Here is a 21,592-nt window from a genome sequence, read left to right as displayed (position 1 = left end):
CTCACAGGCTCAGTAATGGTGGTGCACAGGCTTAGTTGCTCCACAGCATGTGGGATCTTCCCGGACAAGGGCTCGAACCCACATCCCTTGCGTTGGCAGGTGGATTCTTAACCACTGCACCACCAGGCAAGACCCAAAAGCAGGGTTCTGAATCAAGGCAGAAGAGGGGTATCTACTGGATAGCTGATCAGCGATGCTTGCCACTGATGTGCTCTGCCCCGGTCCAAGTTCTGCCAGAACCCTCACTGCTTTCTTGGGCACTTCTAACATACATGTGGCTCTATGGTCAACTTGGTGCCCTGATGCAGGAACAATCCCTAAATGCTCCACAGTTAGTGATCCGTAGCTGAGGTGGATTACGTGCAGTCTTACAACTTCGTGAACTTGTCCTCTGGCAGAACTGCTGCAGAGAATTGTGAGGGGTGTTTGTTGCACCTGGGGGTCAGCATCAAGGGGAACAAGCCAGGGCTGAAAATCCAGCTTCAGCTCTGCTTGCCCAGCCATGCACTGTGGCACGTGCTTGTGTCTTCCTGGAGGCAGGAGTATCTTGTTCCAGTCCAAACAAAGGCACCCTAAAGGCTGGGGCTGCCCTGCCTTCCAGAAGGCTGTAACAATTTATCCACCTACCAGCAGCATGAGAGAATGTGTGTGTCTCCGTACCTTCTCCTTGCTAGGTATTATGGTTTCAGAAAATCTTTCATAGTCTTTTATCTGGGCCCCCTGACCCCAGCCGATCTCTGTGTACTTAACTCCCAGTTTTATCTTCCCCCAAATCTTAAATGTCACTTCCTTGCTCAAGATCTTCTATGACTCCCTCTTAGGTATAAGTTAAGCCCCTTACTTGGCGTTCTTGGACCCTCAATATTAGTCCCCACCCTATGCCCCTGGCCTTATTTCTCATCAGGAATCTTTTGCCTAAGCCATTATTTGCTTATACTGTCCTCCACCCTCAAATTGCTTTCTTCTTCTTTTCTGCTCCTTCTTGAAGCCATGGCTCGGTTCCCATCTCCTGCAGAAAGATTCCTTGGCCACTCTAGCTTGCCCTCTTATCACCTCTGAATTCCTTCAGTTCAGTGGTTCTCAAACGTGGCTGCACCTTGGGGTCCCCCAGGAAGCTTTAGAAAATACTAATGCCTGAGTCCACCCACGGGCATTCTGATTTAATCAGTCTGGGTGCCAGACTGGGCACTGGGCTTTTTAGGTGCTCCAGGTGATTTGAGTGTGTAGCAAATTCCAGAACCACCTATTGAAATCATTTGGCCTTATTGCCTTGCATATGGGAGAGCTCCCTGGGGGAGCTTTAAAAGTCAGATTCCCAGACTGCACCCCTGGAGGTTCTGACATCTGTATTTTTTTTTTTAAAGCTCCCCAGGTGATTCTGATGTGCAACATGATTGAGGACCACTGTACTACGCTCATGTTTTTTCACACTTCCCACAGGGCCACGCACAGAGGTGGTGCTTAATAACATCTGATTGTTTATACATTGACTAAGGAGAAATAAAACGACCTAAGTATGTTAAAGATATTTGACAACTGTCATGTTCTGTGCAAGTGTAAGGGTTTATTATTAAGAGGTTATTGGGAATTCCTTGGAGGTCCAATGGTTAGGACTCGGTGCTTTCACTACAGGGGACCGGGCTTTGACCCCTGGTCGGGGAACTAAGATCCTGCAAGTTAGGCAGCGTGGAAAAAAAAAAAAAAAAAAAAAAAAAGACAGTTATTATGACTATTTTAAAGTTCCACGCTTGTCTTTGCAGTTTTTGAGGTAGGACTGTGTTTGTACCAGTGAGTGCCTGGGAAGTTTGTTGAATGGCTACATGAAAGTCCCTTTATGATATTGCAATGCTGCATAGTAGTCAGGCTTTCAGCCTCAGCACAAACCCTTACCAGTGTCCTGTGGTAATGCTGAGGAATTCTTGGTTTGGAGAATAGGCTAGGGCCTTGAATACCTATGTTACCAAGACTTGTATTTTTAGTTCAGAGACAAAACCAGTAAAAAAACAAACCAAAACAAAACTCTGCTTCTTCTCCGTCCTGTCCCTCCATGTCCGCAGGTGCAACTGCTGATGTGGAATAAAAGGAATCCTCTCCTTTTTCGTTTGAGTGGGGATTTTGCAAAGCAAGGCAAGATTGGGATGGAGATGGGGGCAAGGAGGTACTCCGGAGGGGGACTGGGATGGGGTTGGGGGTTGGGATGGAGATTGGGAGGGGAGAGTGGAAAATGGCACTGAAGCGAGTCCCAGGTATGATACAACTCCCACTTACTCTTATTTTTTCCTCTTCCCTCTTGCTAATTATAGAAACAATAGATATTCAGTATGGACAATCTGAAAAACATGAAAATAGCCTATTAGAAATCTATAGACACATCTGACCATCCATAATCCCACTACCTAGAGAGAACCATTGTTATTTGAATTTATTTCAGTCTTATACGTATGCATAACAAAAATGGTATCATGCGGTAGCTTGATTTTCTATTTTCATTTAGCAATACGCCATAAACATTTGTAAATATCCTCCTATAGCAGAGGTTGGTAAACTTTTTTTATAAAGGTCCAGATGGTAAATATTTCAGCCTTTGCAGGTCATAAGGTCTGTTGGAATTACTACTGTCATATAGCATGAAAGCAATTGTTGAGGACACATAGACAATTAGCACGGCTGTGTTCAAATAAAACTTTATTTACGAAAGCAAGAGGCAGGTCGATTTGGCATGTGGGTGTGGTTTTCCGACTCCCGTTCTATAGCATTATTATTATTATTTTTAAATAAATTTGTAAGGCATTTAAAAAAGTATATTTATTTATTTGTTTAGGCTGCGCCGGGTCTTAGTTGCTGCACGCAGGATATTTTAGTTGCAGCATACGGGATCTAGTCCCATGGATGGGACACGGGCCCCCTGCACTGGGAGCTCGGAGTCTTAACCACTGGACCACCAGGGAAATCCCTACAGCATTATTTTTTAAGAGCTTACTACGATCCCACTGTATGTCTACAATTTTTATTCTCTTACCCTTGAACATTAAATCATTTCCATTTAAAAATATTACAGATATCACTGCAAGTAATATCCGTGAACCCTGGATTTTTCTTTTTTTAAATTTATTTATTTTTTGGCTGCATCAGGTCTTGGTCGCAGTGCACGGGCTTTCTCTAGTTGCGGTGAGCAGGGGCTACTCTTCATTGCGGTGTATGGGCTTTTCATTGTGATGGCTTCTCTTTAGGCGCGTGGGCTTCAGTAGTTGTGGCATGCGGGCTCAGTAGTTGTGGCTCACGGGCTCTAGAGCGCAGACTCAGTAGCTGTGGTGCACGGGCTTAGTTGCTCCGCGGCATGTGGGATCTTCCCGGACCAGGGCTTGAACCCGTGTCCCCTGCATTGGTAGGTGGACTCTTAACCACTGCGCCACCAGGGAAGTCCAGGGAGAACTATTTTGGAACTTAATGTGAAAACATCTTTGTGATTTTGCCTCAGTAAACAAACCCGACTCCTTGTTTTGAGTCCCGGGGCTGGTGGTCCACCTCTGGGGTGATGTCCTGTTCTGTGACACGGGACGTGGTGCCTTTGTGTGGCTTCCAGGCTTTGCTGACTCTTTAGGAGTTTGATTTGGGAAAGGGAAAAAGAAGGCGACTGCCATCAATTCCCAAGACGAATGGCTAAGAGAGGTTGCTGGTGAACAATTTGCATATAAGAGGCGGTTTGGGAGTTTGGTGAATAGCCTATGATTGCAGATAAACACCACCTGCCACGCTGTCCACCACGGCCCCCCTTCTGCTTGGCACGGAGGGTTTTCTCTTGGGCAGAAGAGCTGTTCTTTTCCTTCACTCTCCAGTGCTTTTATGCTAATGCTTTGGAGCTAGCCAAGCAAACTGGATTTCAGAGAGTCTAGCTGGTTCCTCTGGGAAGAAGGAAGAGCTGCTTCCTATTGAGGTTCGTCTACATTTTGATTAAATTGGAAAAGTGATGGCTGCAGAGGCCCTTTCCCAGCCCTCAAAGGTCCCCTTTGTATGGTCTGTGGACAGCATGCTTGTTGGAATGCAGATTCCATGGCCCCACACCAGGCCCAAGGTCAGCCAGGAGTCTGAGTTTTTAACAAGCACCCTTGGGATCTTATGGACCCCAAGGCAGTGGGTTCTAAACCTAGGTGAGCCTCATAGTTACTTGCAGGGGGTTAAAAACTACAGATCCTCGGGCCCCAAACCCTGAAGATTCTTATTCCACGGACCAGGGACCTGGGCATGGGAAGTAGGAAGGGTTCTCCTAAGGGATGCTGGGAAGCAGCCAGGTGTGGGGAATTTTTTTTTTTTTTTCTGATCATGCTGTGTAGGCAGTGGGATCTTAGTTCCCCCACAAGTGACTGAACCTAGGCCCTTGGCAATGAAAGTGCAGAGTCCTAACCACACTGCCAGGGCATTCCCCACCATGCTAAGGAATTTATCAGAGGTGAAATACTACAGGACCTGGAGCAGAAGAGGCAGGGAAGGAGAACGGGGTGCCGGGATCCTTTCTGGGGGCTGCCTCTGAGTACCTCTTTAGACCTGGGTTGGAAACTTGGAGCCAGGTGGGCACTAGCTACAGAGCTCAGAGAGAGGCCTTTCGAGCGAGCCCCTCCTTTGCTCGTGATTTCAGCACTGAGCTTGTCTGAGCTAAAGCAGGCTGAGCTATGGGGTGGGGTGGAAAGAGCACTGGACTAGGCAGGTCAAAAATTTTCCTTCTAATTTGAGCAGCTCCGTGAACTTGGGCAACTTTTTGTAACTTCTCTGAGTGGGGTTTTAATGTGTAAAATGAAGATAATAATTTCCATTCTAGACACTACATAGAGTTTATTAATGTAAGGAAGAATACAAATAACAAACAGCACTAGGAAAATACATAAAATCACAGAAACGCAAATTTAAGCCAACTTGAAAAACCACCCCTTTACATACGTGGATGGGTTATTTTAAAAAATGAGAGTCCTTAATGCTGGTGAAGTTGTAGTGAAATTGGGGCAGGCATAGACTACCAGGAAACACTGTAAATTGGTACATATCTCTGGGAAAGTGATACAGAACTTTGTGCCAAGAGCCATGAAGATGTCCACACCCATTGACTCAGTAATCCCATTTCTGGGAATTATCTGAATAATTAAAACAGAAGCAGAGCTATGTGTATAAAAATACATATTGCAGCATTACTGTTAAAGCAAGAACCCAAAAATCAATAACCATGGAAATGAGCTAAACATTTAACACTTGCGAGAGTGTTTAAAATTAAAGTAGATCTGTGCAATGGAACACTATGCAGACTTTAAAAAGATCATTTGTTATGAAGACCATGTAACCACACAGAAAACATTTCTAAGTGTTAAGTGAAGATAGCAGAACCCCAGAAGGTACACTCTTTGCCTATAACTGTGTTCACTGTGAGAACAGGTGTAAACAGGCAATGGAAGTAACATACAAAACTGAGAGTAGTTATGCAGGGGGCAGGATTCGAGGTACTTTTCTCTTTTGCAAAATTAAAAAAAATTTAACTGTGGCGCCTTTTTTTCATAGAAATGTCTAATTCTTAAACTGTGAAAATCGTTGTACATTCGTGAAATCTTGATGGAAATGAATTTACCATGTATGATTCATATTTTCATCCCTGTCATCCCAGGTCAATAAAACTGGATGCCCAGGCAAATCCTGGGGAGGGAGGACTGGGGCGAGGACTTTGGGTATCTTTAGGCCAAATGCTGGAGGTGGAGGAAAAGAAGACACATAGTTGTTAGCTTCAAGGGGCTCCTAAAATAGAGAAGTAGACAGACACCTTTGGGGGCGTCTGTTTATCCCAGTGGTTCTCAACTGAGGCTGGTACTTTCCCAGGGGGCGTTTTGATTTTCCCAATGACTGAAGGGTTTACTACTTCTAGCATTTAGTAAATGGGGTTGAGACTGTCCCGCACAACAAATTATCTGGTGCACAATGCTCTGGCCCACTCATACATGGCGGCCCCTGTTGAGAAACACTGATCTAGTCCATACTTTGTGGTCAGGGACACCATGTATGAGTGTACAGGTTGCCCACTGCACAATCCCAGGGGCACCATTCACATGGTGGTTAAATATGTGGGTTCTGAAACCAGACTACCTGAGTTCAAATGCCAGCTGGAAGACCTTGGAACTGTTGCTTATCTTCTGTGTACCTCAGTTTCCTCATTTGTAAAATGGGAGTAGTAATAGTCATATATTCATAATAATAATAATGTAAGAATAATCTCATAGGGTTATTCTTAGGATTGAATGAATTAATATATTTAGAATTTAGGGACTTCCCTGGTAGTGCAGTGGTTAAGAATCCGCCTGCCAATGCAAGGGACATGGGTTCAAGCCCTGGTCTGGGAAGATCCCACATGCCATGGAGCAACTAAGCCTGTGAGCCACAGCTACTAAGCCTGCGCTCTAGAGTGTGTGAGCCACAACTACTGAGTCCACGTGCCACAACTACTGAAGCCCACATGCCTAGAGCCTGTGCTCCACAACAAGAGAAGCCACCGCGGTGAAAATCCCGTGCACCGCAAGGAGGAGTGGCCCCCACTCACCACAACTAGAGAAAGCCCGCACGCAGCAACGAAGACCCAATGCAACCAAAAGAAAAAAAAAAAAATTTAGAACAGTGCCTGGTACACGGTAAATGTTCAATTAATGTTGGGTGATTATTATTCTTTGAGATCTAACTTCCCTATCCACTAGGATGGAGGTTCTACTCTAAGATCAGGTTCTACTCCCTGATCTTGACCAGAGATGCCGGGATGCCTGCTCTCCCTGAGGCTTAACTTTTCCTGGTCCCACCTGTAATCCTATTGTAAACTCCCCTGTTGCTTGAGGTTGCCTGAGTTGGTTTTTGTAATCTGCAACCGAGTCTTAATAACTAAGACTGTGAGAAAAGACTCACCTGCATGAAACAACAGGATAATAATACAAAATACGGATAATACAAAAGGGATTTCAATGAAGTGTGAGATGGCTTGGCTTAGAAAATCCATAGATGCCACAGACAATGCCTAATCACAACTGAATGAAATTGCCATTCAAACCACATCATGAAATAAATGGAATGCTGCTAGCTAGGATCTCATTCTCTAAGAAAACAGGCAGGACAAACAATCAGGACCAGTCTAGACACATGCCTGAAAAGTCAAGGGAAGAGACACTCTCCCTCAAAATCACCCCTACTGGCATCTGAAATTCCATCCTTAGAGATCCAGGCCTTTGTGTTGCAGGGAGTCTTCTTTGAAAATATGAATGTCCCTGGGAAGGGTCACTCAGAAAACTTGCTACACTGTACTGAGCATGTGTTTATTAAGTGGCTTCCTCCTTCATTTCCCTACCCGCAGCTGCAAATGGTGGCAGCCACAGAGAGCCGGAAGACGATGGCGGGGCAGGGTGTTGCAGGACAGACTCTCCCTCCAAAGAATTGCTGATGGTCTCATCAACCACATGTCTGCAGAGAGAGCGGTGGCCCTTAAGGGACTGGAAAGGATGTTCTGATTTGTTTCTGTCCTGCATGGTGAACAGCGGGAAAGATTGTAACTGTTCTCTTTGCCAAGGACAAATCTGATCTGACTGCTCTGAGGTGGAGGTGGGGAGGAGGGCTGGCTTTTGGCTCCCAGGAATGGTTGTTCATCAACCATTTCCTAAGTCAGTGGTTCTCAAATTTTGCTGCATATTAGAATCACTTGGGAAGCTTTAAAAACTCTCAATATCCAGGTCACACCCCAGACCAATTAAATCAGAATGTCTGGGGGTAGTTGCCAGGCATCACAAATTCTTAAAGACCCCTCCCCCAGGGGGTTCCAAGGTATAGCCAAGTTTGGGAACCTGTCCAAAGTATTTAGTGTGTGAGGCACCTTACATAGCAGGTGAGAACTCGGTTCCTGCCTTTCAGGCATAATACTTTATTGTATTAAATCTGACTTAAAAGAAAATTTTTTTTCTGTGGGTGTAAAGTTCTAGAATTTTTTGTCAATATAATTCACATAACATAAAATTCACCTTTTTAAAGCACATAATTAAGTGGCTTTTAGTATATTTGCAAAGCTGTGCAACCATCACCACTAATTCCAGAACATTTTCATCATTCCCCAAAGAAACCCCATACCCATTAGTAGTTATTCCTCATTTATTCCTTTCCCGAATCCCTGGCAAACATGAATCTACTCTCTGTCTCTGTGTATTTGTCTATTCTTGACATTTCATATAAATGGAATTACACAACATGTGGCCTTTTGTGTCAGGTTTATTTCTTTTTATTTTTTTAAGTTTTATTTTATTTTTTTGGTTGCGTTGGGTCTTCGTTGCTGCACGCAGGCTTTCTCTGGTTGCGGCGAGCGGGGGCTACTCTTCGTTGCGGTGCGCTGGCTTCTCATTGAGGTGGCTTCTCTTGTGGTGGAGCACGGGCTCCAGGCACGTGGGTTTCAGTAGTTGCAGCATGTGGGCTCAGCAGTTGTGGCATAAGGGCTTAGTTACTCCACAGCATGTGGGATCTTCCCAGACCAGGGATCGAACCTGTGTCCCTTGCATTGGCAGGCAGATTCTTAACCACCGCGCCACCAGGGAAATCTCTTGGTTTATTTCACTTGCTTAATGTTTTTGGGACTCATCCCTGTTGTAGCATGTATCACTACTTTATTCCTTTTTAAAAGCTGAATTATATTCCATTGTGTGGATGTACCACATTTCGTTTATCCGGACATATACTTTCGTTCTCTTGGGCATATACCTAAGAGTGGAATTACTGGGTCATATGGTAACTCTATTTTTAATTTTTATGTTTAACTTTCTAAGGAACTGCCGGACTGTTCTCCAAAGTGGCTGTACCCTTTTACATTCCCATCAGCAATGTATGAGGGTTCCAATTTCTCCACCTCCTCACCAACAATTTTATTATTTGTCTTTTTGATCATAGCCATCCTAGTGAATAGTTATATGAATTTTAACACATATATAGATTTATATAACCACCACCACAATCAGGATACAGGATTGTTCCATCACTCCAAAAAGTTCCCTGTACTATCCCTTTATTCCACTCCTCTCCATACTTAACCCTTGGCAACCACTGATCGGTTCTCTCTCCCTATAGTTTTATCATCTGAGAATGTTATATAAATGACATCTACAGCATGGAACTTTCACTCAGTATAAACCCCTTTGAGATTCATCCAGGTTGTGTATGCCAAAAGTTTGTTCCTTTTTATTGTTGAGTAATATTCCATTGTTTGGATGGACTTGGTTTATTTATTCATTCAACCATTGAAAGGCATTTGGGCTATTTCCAGTTTTTGGCAATTATGAACAGAGATGCTATAAATATACATATGCAGGTTTTTGTGTGGACATAAATATTCGTTTCTCCAGGGTACGTGCCCAGGAGTGGGACTACTGGGTCAATGTATATATGTTTAACTTAATAAGAAACTGACAAGCTATTTTCCAGAGTGGATGTTTCATTTTGCATCCTCACCAGCAATGTATGAGGGTTCCAGTTGTTCTACATCATTGCCAGAATTTGGTATTGTCAGTAGCTTTAATTTTAGTCATTCTAATAGGTATGTAGTGATATCTCATTATAATTTAAATTTGCATTTCCCTAATGACTAATGATACTAAACAGCTTTTCATGTGCTTATTTGGCATCCTTATATCCTCTTTGGTGAAGCATTGTTCATGTCGTTGACTCATTTTTTTTTTTTTTGGCGGTAGGCGGGCCCCTCACTGTTGTGGCCTCTCCCGTTGCGGAGCACAGGCTCCAGACGCGCAGACCAGCGGCCATGGCTCACGGGCCCAGCTGCTCCGCGGCATGTGGGATTCCCCCCGGACCGGGGCACAAACCCGCGTCCCCTGACTCGGCAGGCAGACTCTCAACCACTGCGCCACCAGGGAAGCCCCCTACTCATTGTTTAATTGAGTTGCCTATTTTCTTTTTTTCAGTTATAACAGTTTATATTATATTCTGAATACAAATCCTGTGTTGGGTATGTGATACGTAAATATTTTCTCCCAGTCTGTAGCTGAGACAGTACTTTTTTTTTTCTTTTTAGATGATGTTTTTATTTTTTTTAAATATTTATTTATTTGTTCATTTATTTATTTTGGCTGTGCTAGGTCTTAGTTGCGGCATGTGGAGTTTTTAGTTGCAGCATGTGGACTTCTAGTTGCAGATGCATGCAGGATCTAGTTCCCCCACCAGGGATCGAACCCAGGACCCCTGCATTGAGAATGTGGAATCTTACCCACTGGACCACTAGGGAAGTCCCAGTCCTTTTTTTTTTAGATAGTATAACTGTTATTTTATTTTAATTTATTTTATTTGGCTGCACTGCATGGCATGTGGGATGTGGTATCTTAGTTCCCTCTCCAGGGACCGAACCCGTGCCCCCTGCAGTGAGCGTGGCTTCTTAACCACTGAACCGCCAGGGAAGTCCTGAGACACAGTACTTTTTGTACATGTGTCTGACTAGAGAAAGGAATGGAACTGATATTTATTGAGTACCTACTGTGTGCTAGACATCATACTGGGTTCCTGGAGGAACAGGGGTATGAGTGAGACAGAGTCCCAGAGGTGGGTGTGGAGAGGTGAAGTTGGAACCACAAGCAAAGTCTGAGCCACTTGAGGGCACAGGGTGAGGCAGAAGAAGGAAATTGTAGCACTGAATGGTTAAAAGTGAAGGCTCTGAAGTCACTCTCTGGTTCTAGCTGCACCATTTGTCACCTGTGTAACCTTGGGCAGGTTACTAAGCTTCTTCATACCTCGGTTTCTTTATTTGAAAAATGAGGGCAGCAATAGTGTCTACTTCAAAGGGTTGGGGGGAACTAAATGACATGTTGCAGGTGGTACGTGGTACGCTCTCCATCAAGGTTATTGCTATTTCTTTTCGTAGCAGCATTGTTCTGCGGCAATCGGTGAACTCCCTTGAGGAAGTGTCGTTTGAGCGGAGCCTCAAGGATGGGAAGGATTTCCGGAAGCTGAGATCGGGGCGGTAAGGAGGTAGAAGCTCTGGAACCACAGACTTTGTCTCAAAGCTTATATTTCTTCCCTCTTCTTCATTCCATCCCTCCCTCTTCAGCCTGTAATCTCTTCTCCTGCAGGGTCTCTTTCTTTCCTTTCCCGACCTCCTCCTTTTTCCTTCTCACCCACTGGAGCCCTCCCTCTGGTGTCCTTGGCCTCCCAAGCTCGCTGACTGCTGGGTTAGGAGGTGCTGCTCTGGGGCTGCAAGGCCACCTGTGGCCCCTCGATGGGGACTCGGTGCCTGGTTCCAAAAGGAGGCCGGAGGCAGCATGGAGGATTCTTCCCCTGAAGCAAATGCCTCTGCTCAGGGAGAGATGGATTTAGTGCTGGGTCACCTTCCGTACAAATTATTGAGTAGTTTTCTGGGTGGACATCAGGCCTATGTTGGGACAACAGCTGTACCAGCTCCAGCTTGTTCAGTGAATAATTTACTGCCGGGGAATGGGAGCTCAGTGAGCCAGGAGGCATATTTTGTGTGAACTTTGGGACACCTCTGACAGCCATTTGTGTAATTTGTCCGGGAAGATCCTAAAGCTATCTGAATTCTAGTGTTTTGTCTGCCACACTGACCCTTGGATCCCTTTTATTCACATGGTTGGCTTTGATTTATATTTATTTTATTGTTTTGCTTTCTCTTCTGAGCTCATGACTGGAGCAGTGGTGAGTGTGGAAAATGGCTGTGTGTGAGGAATTACGTTCCCGGGTGTCCCTATTCAAAGGAACCACCCAGCAGTCGTGTGGGTTTTCTCTGCTTTTGTTTAGAAGGAACCCATACTTGACTTATACCTCTGCTGTTACCATTCCTGGAATTCCTAAGAATTTATGAACAAGGAGACATCATTTTGTACTGGGCCCTGAAAATTATGTATCTGGTCCTGTGTGTGTGCCATGGTTCTTGATGCTGAACTTGAGTGACCCTCCAAGGTCATTCTGTCCCTTCTCCTGCCTCCTGGACCATCCTGAAATCCTGACTGTCGAAGACCTTCAGGGAGGCTATGGCAACTCTCTCTAAGAATCTTACAACCCTACCAGCAAAGATATCTTAAAACACACACAGAGATAAAGAAGTTGTTTTAAAATAAGTAATATATGGATTTATATCAAAATTCAAAAGGTATAGAAGGGGTACTGCTGTTTTCCCCTAGTTTTCTTGTTCTCCTTCTGCAGAAGCATGAGTTACCCATCTCTGGCCACCTTCCCAAGACAGTCTATGAACATATATGCACATATCTCCATATTTCTTTTTCTTTACCAGATGGTGGGATAACTTATACACTGTTTTGAACCTTCTTCTTTTCACCTAACTCTGCATCTTGGAAATAATTCCAAATCATCATATAAATTTGCCTTATTATTTTTTGGATGATGATTTCCCATTGTTTGGGTTTTCTATAATTTACTTAACAAGTCCCCTGTTGATGGACACTTAGGTTGTTTCTGAACTTTTGCTCCTATAAACAATGTTCTCAGAATAGGTTTGCCAGAGTTAGCATATTGAAATACAGGCTTTCCAGTTAAATTTCTTAAAAACAAATTTTTTTTTAAGAAATATTTTTGGCCATGCCACGCAGCATGTGGGATCTTAGTTCACTGACCAGGGATTGAACCCACGCCTCCTGCAGTGGAAGCGCAGAGTCTTAACCACTGGGCAACCAGGGAAGTCCCTCCAGTTAAATTTCAATTTCAGATGAACAGTGAATAATTTTTTAGTGTAAGGATATCCCATACTTCTTGGTTTTTTTAGTTTATTTTTTTATCGAAGTATAGTTGATTTACAATGTTGTATTAATTTCTTTTTTTTTAATTTTATTTTTTGGCTGCGTTGTGTCTTCGTTGCTTCACGGGCTTTTTCTAGTTGCAGCGAGTGGGGGCTACTCTTCATTTCGGTGCGCGGGCTTCTCATTGTGGTGGCTCCTCTTGTTGCAGAGCACGGGCTGTAGGCACGCAAGCTTCAGTAGTTGCAGCACGCTGGCTCAGTAGTTGTGGCACAAGGGCTTAGTTGCTCCCCGGCATGTGGGATCTGTCCAGACCAGGGATCGAACCTGTGTCCTCTGCATTGGCAGACGATTCTTAACCACTGCGCCACCAGGGAAGTCCTACAATGTTGTATTAATTTCTGCCGTACAGCAAAGTGACTCAGTTATACAAACATATACATTCTTTTTTATATTCTTTTCCATTATAGTTTATCCCAGGATATGGATATAGTTCCCTGTGTTATCTACTAACCCCAAACTCCCAGTCCATTCCTCCCCAGGAACATAGTTATACTAAATAATATTTCAGTGTTTATCTGAAATTCAAATTTATCTGGGTAGCCTATATTTTATTTGGCAACCCTATCCTAGAACACTGCGTAGCATATAGTAGAGGCTCAGTAAAGATTTATTGGGTGAATGGCTAAATGTTTCCTCTCTGGAACGAAAGCTCAGGAGGGCAGCTATTTTGGCATGTTTCCTGCTATATCTGCAATGTTTAATATTTATTTGCTCAACACATGGACAAGTGCTACAGTGAATGTCCTTGTGAATGCTTCATTTGGCCCATGAGAGAATATATTTGTAGGGTAAATTCATTCGTTTAAAAGTCCAATTCTGCCAAATTGCCCTCCACAGGCCTCTGATACCTCTTGGCTGACTTGTCTAATTGTATTCCTGCTCATCACCTAAAGTCATTTAACCTTTGGGGAACTTCCCCCTTGAGGCTGCCTTAAATGGGGGTCAGAAAGGAATTAAAAGTGCTACCCCATTATACCACCCCTTTATGCCTCCTCCATCAATTCATGCCAAGAAATGATGAATTTTAGATGCAAATGGCAGGAGATAACATCTGGCCCTCAGGGCCCCCCTGGCTCTCTTGTCCCCGGAAGCACTGGGGGAGCTCATGGGCCCTGCCAGCTCCCAGTGATGGATAGGTCATGTTGCTTGGGCTGTCCCAGAGGTGCTTTCAGGTTCGTGGTCCACCTGCCTCCCAGTCTTCCAATCTGTCACTGACACAGGACAATTTAATCATTGTAATGAGGCTGTCACAGTGCACATGCTGCCACCCCTGGCGGGAATGCCTGTTACACTTCCTCCCCCACCAGCCTGAGCACATGTGGTCTCTGTTTGCCAACCACCAAGATCTGGGAGGATCTGAGGTTCCATGCAGCAGAGGGACAGAGTGAACTAGGAATGGCCTTTTTTTTTTTAAAATAAATTTATTTGTTTATTTACTTATTTCTTTATTGGCTGCGTTGGGTCTTCTGTTGCTGCACGTGGGCTTTCTCTAGTTGCGGCGAGCACGGGCTTCTCATTGCGGTGGCTTCTCTTATTGTGGAGCATGGGCTCTAGGCACGTGGGTTTCAGTAGTTGTGACACACGGGCTCTAGAGCGCAGGCTCAGTAGTTGTGGTGCATGGGCTTGGTTGCTCCGTGGCATGTGGGGTCTTCCCGGGCCAGGGCTCGAACCCATGTCCCCTGCATTGGTAGGAGGATTCTTAACCACTGCGCCACCAGGGAAGTCCCAGGAATGGCCTCTTGAACTAGGACTCTGGGTGCTTGGGTCTGGGTCTTTATTTCACCACTTCCTGTATATTGGCAGGGTGACCTTGGACAAGTTTCTTAACCTCTCTGAGCATCAGTTTCCTCTGCAGTAAAGAAGGGGCTAATAACTGCTACCTACTACCTCAAGGGTTTGTCATGAAATTCAAATCAATAATTTATGGGGGAAGGGGTGTGGAAATTGTGAAGTGTTCTATAAATATAAACTATTTTGAGGTTGAGAGTGTGGACAGCAGACGGTCTTGAGTGGTTTCTGAGTTATTATTATTATTATCTTTTTATCAGCGTGGCTTCAAAAAATCTATCCAGGAGGGCTTAAAGGACAACCACATGGAAGGTGGGAGTGGGGGCTTGCCCTTTAGAAAAAATTGGAAAGAGTCAATATCAATCAACAGTCCGTATCAAAGCCAGGGATCAGGGCTGGGTGGTTACAGAAAAGGGCAAAGCCTCTCTAAGCCGCCCCTTGGTGACCCCACTGTCTCCTCCCAGGGCTGGGAACTGGGGTGTCTGCTCCCTTGGCTTCCTGGGTTTTTCTACCTAGAAGACTCTTTCCATGATTGTTCATCAGGCAGACAATATCGACTCCACCAGCTTCTAGAAAACTACCATTTTGGGCTTCTTCCAAGTTCTCACCTTGGTACCTCTTGATCCATGGTGGATGGGAGTTCTTGCAATTTAAGAATCAAAGCCAATTTCTCAGCTCTCCGGGTAAGTGCAAGACAGCCTTCCCAGAAGTGGCTGGGGAGCAGAGGAAGTGCTGAGCCCTGGGGCGAGGGAGGCTGGATCATTCTTACACCACAATGAGTGTCAGGGCTATTGAAGTGAAGGCCCTGATCCACCCTGTCCCTGCTGCCAGCTCGTGGTTTGTGGCTCGGAACTCCTCTTTTTCCTCTGAAGTAAAAAGAAAGGTGGCAAATCACAGTGTGTGTGGGCGGGGCGGGGGCGGTGGAGAGAGATGCAAAAGGCATTACTGACCTGGCCCCTTACCTCTAGGACCAGTGAGCTTTGTTCTGGTGTGAAATGCCAGTGAGCTGCAAATGAAGAATAACTTCCAACATCTACTTCCAGTGTAAATTACCTCCAAAAGAATCTTGTTACACCTTTGTAGAGAAGCTGCCCTTGTAGAGATGGCTTTCTTTGCCAGTTGTTGGGTCTGACAGCTTCACACCCAGAGGTGGGAAATACACAAGAATGAAAGTGGGTTTGTCTAGGCTGCTTGGGGGTGGGGGGAATTCCCTAGGTGGAGAAAACAAATAGAACCAAGCAAAGCAGATCAAAACACAGCTTATCTCACACTGTTCCGCACCTGGGGGCAGATAAATTCTAAGCTGGGGAGGGGGGAAAACAGAGAAGTGAGAGGTGGCTGGCTCTTGGATTCGGGGGTGGTAAGGGGTAGGGTGGGGTGTGGTGTGAATCTAGTTATAACCAGTAGGGCACATTGCCCTGGGTGCCTCCACTCCCACCAGTAAAAGAGTAGAAATGCATGTTGCAGAGGAAGTCTCCAAAGTTTAGAGAGGACTGATGGGCTCCTGGCCAGGAGGGTGGTGGCACACGAGTGTTTCCTCACCTGTATTCTCACTTCCCTGGGTGTTTCAGATTAGAAAGCTGGACATGTCCCTTTCAGGGTTCTGTCCCAGGCACAGGAAAAATGGGCCAGTGGAAGAAGGAAGTGAAAACCTTCCCATCTCCTATCTCCATTCCCAGACCCAGTGTCCCAGGACTCCCGTGCCCAACTAGTGTGGAAGTTTGGGAACCTGTGGATTTTTCCACAGAGTGTCAGTTCCCTTCTGCTTTGCTTTTAGCTCCACTGGCCTCCTTTCTGTTCCTGGAAGCCACCTTTCTGTCTTAGGGCCTATGCATCTGCTTTTCTCCCTGCCACGTTCTCGGAGAGACCTTCCCCTTCAGCTCAAAAGTCTCATCCTCAAGGAGGCTTCTCCAACACTTCTGGGAGCTGGAACATAAGGTCCAGTGGGCAGGGATCCCTCAGTCAGGTTGTGCTCATTGATTTATCTCCAGCACCCAGCACAGTGCCTGGCCTGTCGTAGATGCTCATATATTTTGTTTAAAAGAACATTGAATGAATTATTCACCCTGCTTTATATTTCCCATAGCCCTATTGCTATCAAACATCATCCTGTTTACTCATTTGTCTGTTTACTTGTTTGTTGTCTGTCTCTCTGGCTAGATTAGAACCTCTGGGAGGGCAGGGACATTTCTGTCTTGTTTTCCAACATCTATCATCAATGCCTGAATGACTGCCTGACACATAAAGGGTTCTAGATAAGCATTTGTTTAATGAATCCACAGGGGATCATGTTTTTCACAGACAAATGTGTCTGAATTAAAGACAGCACCCTCCTTAGAAAAAAGGAGGAAAATTCTGAAGCACAGACAGACTGGGGTTGTGTTAAGACTGTTTCCACCATTCCAGAATCATTTCCTGTACTGAAGTGTGGATTGTACGATTTCCTTGACTAACATTAAAAAAATTTAGCTTATATATCTATTGATCACCTACTGTGTGCCAGGCAGTATGCTAGGAATGTTCACATATGTTGTGTCTCAATAGAGAAATTCTGTCCAATAGATTAATATCACTTAAAATTTTGCTTCTTTTTAAGAAGTACAGAAACAGGGACTTCCCCGGCAGTCCAGTGGTTAAGACTCTGTGCTCCCAGTGCAGGGGGACACGGGTTAGCTCCCTGGTCAGGGAATTAAGATCCCGCATGCAGCAGGAGAAACAAAGAAAATAAACATCCATTTTATTGAGGGTTCTGGTTTATTGGTTCTTTATTGTTTGCTAGGCATTCAATGCCCTGGAGGATCACCTCCCAATCTATTGATACCTTTCCAAGTATCTGTCCCACTGCTTCCCTTAAGGTAGGCCAAGACCCAGCAAATTCAAAGTGCTCAAAGTTCTTGCTCTTTCCATCCTGTCTCCTGCATTTGCCTGTTCTGTTCCTGTCCCTGGGTTATTCCTTTTCTCATCTCCATGGGTCTAAGTTTTCTTACTTATCATTCAATGTCCACCTCCTCCAGGAAGCCTTCCCTTATATCACCTTGGATTTATGGTAGGGCATGCCTTATCTTTCCCCTCTCAGTTATGTTAATGAGGTGACTTTTGGATGGCACCTAAGGATGGGGGCTGGTTGCCAAAAAGACCAACTAGGTGATCAGAGGGCTGGAACTTTCAGTCTCTCCCACCCCAACCTCCGGAGACAGAAGAGGGGCTGGAGTTTGAGTTCAATCACCAATGGCTGATGACTTAATCAATCATGTCTACATAGGGAAGCCTCTGTAAAAACACCAAAGGACTGAAGATTCAGAGAGGGTGGTGTGCTCAGAGAGCATGTCCTTCCCACCTGCCTTCCCCTATGCTCTCTCACCTGGCTGTTCCTGAGTTATATCCTTCTATAATAAATCTGTAATCTAGTAAGTAATATGTTTCTCAGAGTTCTGAGAACCGTTCTAGCAAATTAATCAAACGCAAGGAGGGGGTCATTGGTACCTCTGATCCATAGCCGGTTGGTCAGAAGCACAGGTGACAACCTGGACTTGTAATTGGCAAGTGAGGTGGGGGGCAGACTTTTAGGACTGAGCCCTTAACCTGTGGGGTCTGACGCTGTCTCCAGATAGATAATGTCAGAATTGAATTCAATTGCAGGACTGCCAGCTGGTGTCAGAGAATTGCTCGACGGTGTGGGGAAAATAACCACCCATTGTAATTGGGTGCAGAATCCTAACCGCAATATCTTTTGGAGGGACACAGTTCAACTCCGAACAACTGTCTTAACCTTTGTGATGTAAGCGCATCACTAGGACTGGCTTCCCTAGTACAGGGATAGACATTCCTTCGTATACTGGGGAGGGCGGGGGATTCGTTCCTGGGACCTGCCAAGGATATCAAAATCTGAGGGGCTTCCCTGGTGGCGCAGTGGTTAAGAATCCGCCTGCCAATGCAGGGGACACGGGTTCGAGCCCTGCCCCGGGGAAGATCCCACATGCTGCGGAGCAACTAAGTCCGTGTGCCACAACTTCTGAGCCTGTGCTCAAGAGCCCGCAAGCCACAACTACTGAGCCCATGTGACACAACTACTGAAGCCTGTGTGCCTAGAGCCTGTGCTCTGCAACAAGAGAAGCCACGACAATGAGAAGCCCACGCACCGCAACGAAGAGTAGCCCCTGCTCGCCGCAACTAGAGAAAGCCTGTGTGCAGCAACGAAGACCCAATGCAGCCAGAAATAAAAACAAACAAATAAATAAATTTAAAAAAAATCTGAGTGGCTCAAGTCTCTTATATAAAATAGTATAATACTGTACCTTGATAAACTAGAGTGTTTGGGAGTAGAGGAGGTTCTGAATAATGGAGTTTTCTGGTTAAAGGAGGGTTACATTGTCCTGGTTCTGGTGATTCTAGAATAGTATAGTAAAGGTGTTTGGATTTTTCTTTTCTTTTTTTTTTGGCCACGCCACGAGGCTTGCAAGATCTTAGTTCCCTGACCAGGGATTGAACCTGGGCCCTCATCAGTGAAAACGCTGAGTCCTAACCACTGGACCGCCAGGGAATTCTCTTGGTCGTATCTTGATTCAGGATCAATCAACAGCAGTAGCAATGATGACTCCTGGCCAGCAATGATTGACATGTACAGCAAATGTACACAGGTGATTTGGGCCCAAACCAATTCTGCACCAAAGACTACGTCCGGACTTTACATTTGGGAAGAACTAAATATTGGCTTGTTCTGCTTTTGTACCTTTCACTTAGAAGGGAAGTACTGAAACAAACAAAATTCAGTTAAAGATCCAGGTTAGATTGCATCTGGTCCAAACAGATTTTATTGTACATTTGGATTATTATACTTTGATATTACACAACTTTGAATTACTAATAGTAAGTGACTGACATATATCATACTATCACACACATCATACTATGTGCTAGGTACTATCCTGAGCTGTTTACATTCATTAACTCATTTAATCCTCACAACAATCCTATATAGGTACTTTGGTTATCTCCATTCTACAGATGAAAAAACTGAGGCTCAGAGAGGTTAAGTGACTTGTCCAAGGTTACACAGCTAGGAGATGACAGGATCAGAATTTGAATCCAGTTTCCAGAATTTGAATCCAGACTCTACATTACGTTTTTCTGCCCATGGTGATACTTGTCCTGGTTTGCCTAGGACTTTTTGGATTTGGCACCCAAAATTCCACCTCCTGGGAACCCCTTCAGTCCCAGGCCACCCAGGATAGCTGGTCACCTTACTTCTGGCTCTCAAACATAGCTTTCCAAGGTCAGCTATTTTTTAGTAGAGCCATAATTACCTCTACCTGTGTGCCATTCAGTTCACTGATCGCTAATAAGATAGAGGGGTTATGAAAATGACCTTGTCAAGCTCTTGCTATTGAAGTAAAGTGGATAATATATGGAGAAAATCTGTGGAGAGGACAAAACAGGAGCCAAGGGAAATATTTCCAGATCAACGATAAATAATGACTGAGAGAGAATGGGATGGGCGAAGAGCTGGCTGTGACTGAGGCCAGGACACGGTTGGAAATACCTAAAATAATGCAGGTGACAATGGTGATGGTGGTGTTTCTCAACACCTGTTGAGTGCCTTGTGCCAGGTTCTGTGCTAATCACTTTACCGCTGTTAACTCATTTAGTCCTAACGGCAACCCAGTGAGATAGGCACTACTATTCTCCAACTTTACAGATGACAAAATTGAGGCCCAAAGAAGTTACATTAGGAGTGAAGGAAGAAGGTGGCTTCTGGGTGAGAAAGACGATGTGGACCTTGGCCTGTTCTTGGCTCAAAAGGTTTTTCAAAATATTTCCTACTTGGAATTTTTCCAGAATCTCTGAGGACAGAGCATTTTTTCCAGACCTGTATTCTGCTCAGATTCAAACTGGAAAACAGGAAAAGGACTGGTCCCTTTCGCTCCCCAGATACTTCCCTGCAATCAGAAAGCTTATACATGCAGAACTTGCCGCTCATCTGTGGTTTTTCTGAGTTGGCCAGAGTCAGGCATCTCCTATGTGACTTGGGCAGACAACTGGGTGTTAATGACTGATGAGGTCTACGTGCCGCAGGAGAAGCTGCGGGGATGTCTGTGCTGGGACCCTCCTGAAGGGCCACTGCTTTATTTTATATACCTTGATTCATCATTCAACTGTCACCCCGAGGGCTTGCAATTAATTTTCATTTGTCCTGGTCCTCTAAAAGAGGGTTACAAATGGCTCCCCTTCTGGTGTCCTACAAAGAATCTTTCCTTTTAAAATAGTACCCCGTTAATAGAGAGAAAAGATCTCTGTGGAGATGGGTAATACATGAAGGACTTTTTGCTTTGTTCTGAGGAGGGAGTGGCCCTAATTTGCCAAATCCCAGTGGCTGCCCTTGATTCTGCTTTCAGATAGAATGCATTAAAAAAAGGAGTAGGGACTGCCCTCATGGCGTAGTGGTTAAGAATCCGCCTGCCAATGCAGGGGACACGGGATCGAGCCCTGGTCCAGGAAGATCCCACATGCCACGGAGCAACTAAGCCTGGGTGCCACAACTACTGAGCCTGCGTTCTATAGCCCGCGAGCCACAACTACTGAAGTCCGTGTCCCTAGAGCCCGTGCTCCACAACAAGAGAAGCCACTGAGATGAGAAGCATGTGCACCACAGCGAAGAGTAGCCCCGCTCGCCACAACTAGAGAAAGCCTGCGTGCAGTAACGAAGACCCAAAGCAGCCAAAAATAAATAAATTTTAAAAAGCCAGCTGTGCAAATTTGACAGATAATCACTAACAAAAGAATTGTTAAAAAAAAAAAAAGGGGTAGGGCGGACTTTCCTGGTGGTCCAGTGGTTAAGACTCTACGCTTCCAGTGCAGGGGGCGTGGGTTCCATCCCTGGTGGGGGAAATAAGATCCCACATGCTGTGCGGTGTAGCCAAAAAAAAAAAAAAAATAGTAAAAATAAAATAAAAATAAAATGTCTTAAAAAAAAAGAAGCAAAATGGTAAAAA

The 21,592-nt window shown here is 44.9% G+C and overlaps 2 long non-coding RNA genes across 2 annotated transcripts in view; both read right to left on the bottom strand.

Annotated features, from left to right (window-relative positions):
- Positions 1-21,592, bottom strand: part of LOC125962024 (uncharacterized) — a 216,687-nt gene that overhangs the window by 10,603 nt on the left and 184,492 nt on the right. The gene's annotated exons all lie outside the window — the stretch shown is intronic.
- Positions 1,967-15,741, bottom strand: LOC125962023 (uncharacterized). Its single transcript, XR_007473316.1, has 3 exons — positions 15,566-15,741; positions 14,253-15,469; positions 1,967-14,026 (listed from the first exon to the last, which is right to left on the bottom strand). It is a non-coding gene; the product is annotated as an uncharacterized LOC125962023 (long non-coding RNA).

This window comes from Orcinus orca, chromosome 19, assembly GCF_937001465.1.
Source record: "Orcinus orca chromosome 19, mOrcOrc1.1, whole genome shotgun sequence".
NCBI lineage: Eukaryota > Metazoa > Chordata > Mammalia > Artiodactyla > Delphinidae > Orcinus > Orcinus orca.
The sequence above is the reverse complement of the archived record's forward strand: the minus strand, read 5'-3'. Positions and strand labels throughout refer to the sequence as shown.